This window comes from Schistocerca serialis, chromosome 4 (genome assembly GCF_023864345.2).
Source record: "Schistocerca serialis cubense isolate TAMUIC-IGC-003099 chromosome 4, iqSchSeri2.2, whole genome shotgun sequence".
In the NCBI taxonomy this organism is placed as follows: domain Eukaryota; kingdom Metazoa; phylum Arthropoda; class Insecta; order Orthoptera; family Acrididae; genus Schistocerca; species Schistocerca serialis.
This window is the reverse complement of record NC_064641.1, coordinates 414250611-414255610: the sequence shown is the minus strand read 5'-3', so window position 1 is coordinate 414255610 and position 5000 is coordinate 414250611. Positions and strand designations below refer to the sequence as shown.

Below are 5000 nucleotides of genomic sequence, written 5' to 3'. Positions count from 1 at the left end.
GAGTCCCGTATCGTTATTTTTCGTCACTACCTCCCCGTGCCGGGAGTGGGTAATTTGCGCGCCTGCTGCCTTCCTTGGATGTGGTAGCCGTTTCTCAGGCTCCCTCTCCGGAATCGAACCCTGATTCCCCGTTACCCGTTACAACCATGGTAGGCGCAGAACCTACCATCGACAGTTGATAAGGCAGACATTTGAAAGATGCGTCGCCGGTACGAGGACCGTGCGATCAGCCCAAAGTTATTCAGAGTCACCAAGGCAAACGGACCGGACGAGCCGACCGATTGGTTTTGATCTAATAAAAGCGTCCCTTCCATCTCTGGTCGGGACTCTGTTTGCATGTATTAGCTCTAGAATTACCACAGTTATCCAAGTAACGTGGGTACGATCTAAGGAACCATAACTGATTTAATGAGCCATTCGCGGTTTCACCTTAATGCGGCTTGTACTGAGACATGCATGGCTTAATCTTTGAGACAAGCATATGACTACTGGCAGGATCAACCAGGGAGCTGCGTCAACTAGAGCTGAGCAGCCGGCCGCCCGGGAGTGTGTCCCGGGGGCCCGCGCGAACACGCAAGCGTCCGCTCAATTATTCTGCAAACAGGAGGAGGCTGAGCTCCCCTGCACAACACACCTCGAAACCCTCTCAGGTCCCGGCGGCGCGCAGCGCCGTCCTAAGTACTTGGTCGGGTTCGAGAGAGGCGCAATCGCCCGGAGTTAGGCGAGTAGACGCTTTAGGTGCGACCACCCGTGCTCCCAACTGAGCTTGCCGCTGCCGACAGAGGCCCGGGAGCGTGCTGTCGTGGCATTGCCGGCGGGAGACAACACGCGCCACCTACGGTGACCGGCAGCTCCAACGCCAGCGCCACAGAAGGACAAAAGCCCCACTTGGGTGCCGAAGCGAACTCTCCCAGCACAGCGCACGCGCCAACACGTCCGCACAGCTGCGATACAAACCACCTGCGAGAACCGCTGGGGCGACCGAGCAGCAGACGGCGTCGCGGCGCCGAGCGCCGGGCGGCGGCGCATCCTCAGCGCACAAAGTCCTCAATCGGACCAGCACACTGCAGATGGCCACCGCGCTTCGCACCGGGCCCGCGAGGACCTACTTTGGCCGCAAGGCGCCGCGAGCAGGGGGCGCCGGCGCGCAGCTGCGCCGCCTGCCGCGTCCGTCGGCCGGCGCGCCTGCCACTGGCCGCCCCCACCAGCCGGCTGTGGCGCGTGCGCCCACGCACCGCGCTGCCAGCACGCCGGGCGGCCCCCCCTCACCGGCCGGGGACGGTCCCACCCAGCCACCGCCGCGTATCGCCTCACACCCAGATCCCCTTTCACGTTCGTGGGCATGGTGGGTCCCCTTTCACGTTCGTGGGCATGGTGGGTCTCCCTGAAACAACCGGTTAATAGCTCGACCGATCGTCGCCAACACTGATTCACCTCTAGCGAGAACAACCGCACCACAACGGGTTACCAGTTGTTCATTTGCGTAACGTCACCAGCAAACGTACACGTCCATCGCCATTTGCAACGAGTATTGCATGCCTGTGTCAGGTGTCACAACACACTACGTCTGCCCACATAGACGCAACAACATGTGCACGCCTAGAGAACACGTGGAAGGTAGACCCCGTACGTATGCGGTGTCCATTGCGCGAACGACTGTCAGCCCGCCTCTGCAGCATGTCGCAGATGTGGAACGCGGTGCAACATGCTATCACGGTGTGTGAGAAGAGACGACTACGTCCGAATACACGCTCCACTACATCAACAGACTGCTCATGCTGATCGCCATCCAGGGCGTCCGTTCCTCCCACACGTCTGTATGGCGTACCACACTGCAATCCAGCTCTTATAGGGAGACGACACGTAGCTGCGTGCACAATATTTGGACTGTATGGTCCGCCGTTGCTAGGCGCAGTCGTCATACGGTCACATGTGCCACGATGTATCATTCAGTACATACGGACCAATGTGCAGTACAGTTTGTGGGTTTTGCGTACATCGGCGGACAGGTGACAGGCCGTACCACAACGTAGGCTGAGTACGTCGGCATGCGAAGGGCATTGAACATGCAAACTTCTCACCGACCAGCTTGCGAAGGCAGGGGGGAAGGGGGGGGGGGCGGCATGTACGTCCTGCTGCTATCCACACTACAGTGTATAGCAGGAGCATGTGGAAAGTCAGCAACACCTGCAAGGTGTTTAACATGACGCGATACACAGGGGACCGGGCAGTGCGAGTAGGGAACTATATTGCGAGGGTTGCGGTTAGGCAACACTACACCAATTTAACGGGTTGCATAACAATTACAGAGCAGGTTCAGCGACAACGTGCGTCAGGTTAAGGCGCAATATAGTTTTGGTTACGGCGCACTTTAGGTTAGGTTAAGGCACATTATAGGTTAGGTTAAGGCACATTATAGGTTAGGTTAAGGCACAACATGGGTTAGGTTAAGGCACAACATGGGTTAGGTTAAGGCACAACATGGGTTAGGTTAAGGCACAACATGGGTTAGGTTAAGGCACAACATGGGTTAGGTTAAGGCACAACATGGGTTAGGTTAAGGCACAACATGGGTTAGGTTAAGGCACAACATGGGTTACGTTAAGGCACAACATGGGTTACGTTAAGGCACAACATGGGTTAGGTTAAGGCACAACATGGGTTAGGTTAAGGCACAACATGGGTTAGGTTAAGGCACAACATGGGTTAGGTTAAGGCACAACATGGGTTACGTTAAGGCACAACATGGGTTACGTTAAGGCACAACATGGGTTACGTTAAGGCACAACATGGGTTACGTTAAGGCACAACATGGGTTACGTTAAGGCACAACATGGGTTACGTTAAGGCACAACATGGGTTACGTTAAGGCACAACATGGGTTACGTTAAGGCACAAATTAGGTTAGGTTAAGGCACAAATTAGGTTAGGTTAAGGCGCAACGTAGGTTAGGTTAAGGCACAACGTAGGTTAGGTTAAGGCACAACGTAGGTTAGGTTAAGGCACAACGTAGGTTAGGTTAAGGCACAACGTAGGTTAGGTTAAGGCACAACGTAGGTTAGGTTAAGGCACAACGTAGGTTAGGTTAAGGCACAACGTAGGTTAGGTTAAGGCACAACGTAGGTTAGGTTAAGGCACAACGTAGGTTAGGTTAAGGCACAACGTAGGTTAGGTTAAGGCACAACGTAGGTTAGGTTAAGGCACGATATAGGTTAGGTTAAGGTACGATATAGGTTAGGTTAAGGTACGATATAGGTTAGGTTAAGGTACGATATAGGTTAGGTTAAGGTACGATATACGTTAGGTTAAGGTACGATATAGGTTAGGTTAAGGTACGATATAGGTTAGGTTAAGGTACGATATAGGTTAGGTTAAGGTACGATATAGGTTAGGTTAAGGTACGATATAGGTTAGGTTAAGGTACGATATAGGTTAGGTTAAGGTACAATATAGCTTAGGTTCAGATACACATTGTTGTAGGGAAAGGTGTATTTGGGGGGGGGGGGGCGGCAGGTTCGTTGATAGTGATTATCGTAATTGGATGCCTGCGGCATTATCCGATTTGTCACGTCAGGATGCACTTTTGGCTCATGACAGGCGGCGCTCCGATTCCATGGTTGTGGCAGATCTGTGTCTTTCATTCCTGCCATTGTTTGTGTGCTGTGACAGGAGGCAGTATTGTGATGTTGGGTGCACCCCTGTGTAGGACATGTGTGGGTGTTCGTGGCTTAGCTGAGCAATGTGCGGATGTCGGAAGGGTGGGATATTGTGTTTTCTGGGTGGACCTCCCGGTCTGGTAATGATAGTGTGGATTGTGTCATGTGGCGGAGAGGATGCACTGGATGTTCTTCCATGCTGGTGGTTAGATATTGTGTGTGTGCCTGTTACAGGCAGAGAGTAGTGTGTGATAAGAGAGTAGTGTGTGATAAGAGTGTCTGGCTGACGTGTGGTTCTCATTGTGTGCAGAGTCTTTCAGCATGTATAGGGACGGTTGTATATATTATCTGTATTCTGATGGCTCTGCATCTATTACTAATCAGTGCCGTGTATACGGTTACTCTGGTTCCAGTCGAAACTGTTCTATCTCTGTACATTAGTGACACTACGGCTCCACTATGTTGCCGCCCCTGTCGGCCGTTTCCCCCAGTGTATGGCTAATGATTATCAGCAGTCAGTCTATTAGTCAATACCGGTAGTGTGACGACGTCAAATGTCCGGGATGGGGGAAGCTACACCCTTCCCGTGGGTCAGGGCCTAGAAAGACTCTTCCCACGCAGGAGACTGACTGTCGTTACTCTTCCGAGACATATATGTGCCCAGCGTTTTTTGCGACTGCGAGTGCAACGCCAGGAGGCTCGGACTGTCGTTACTCTTCCGAGAAATATATTTGCCCAGCGTTTTTTGCGACTGCGAGTGCAACGCCAGGAGGCTCGGACTGTCGTTACTCTTCCGAGAAATATATGTGCCCAGCGTTTTTTGCGACTGCGAGTGCAACGCCAGGAGGCTCGGATTGTCGTTACTCTTCCGAGATATATATTTGCCCAGCGTTTTTTGCGACTGCGAGTGCAACGCCCACGGGTGCCGACATGGATGGGGCGCTTCCTAGCTGATGGCTCAGCATGAGAATCCGTACAGTGAGCAATGCGATCGCGTCTGTAGCTTGTACGTGGTACAGCTCGCAGCTCATGAATAGGGACAGCGGGAATGTCGCATATTGGAAATATCTCTTCATGAAACGCATGTTATAGGTGTGGATTGCACCTTACGAGTGCGGGAAACGTCCGCCGTTCATCCGCTGGCGATGCGAGTTTGGCGGTTGGGGTGGGGCACGAACGGGTGCAGGTGGTGTGATTGCCGGTCCACGACTTCGTGCGGCAGAGGCACTGGCGTATGGGTGCTGTGGTCGACAGAGGCTGCATGCTTTGTGGGTGGCGTCGAAAGATGGGCACTGTGGGCCCATCGATGTCTTCGTCGGCTTGGCGTCCCATAGATGGCGGTAT

The 5000-nt window shown here is 53.3% G+C and overlaps 1 non-coding gene across 1 annotated transcript in view; it reads right to left on the bottom strand.

The window, feature by feature from the left end:
- LOC126476800 (small subunit ribosomal RNA) overlaps positions 1-508 on the bottom strand; it is a 1909-nt gene extending 1401 nt beyond the window's left edge. Inside the window, exon 1 of the ribosomal RNA XR_007587242.1 lies at positions 1-508. This exon is cut by the window's left edge and continues 1401 nt beyond it. This is a non-coding gene — a ribosomal RNA (small subunit ribosomal RNA).
- Positions 509-5000: the final 4492 nt, after the last annotated feature.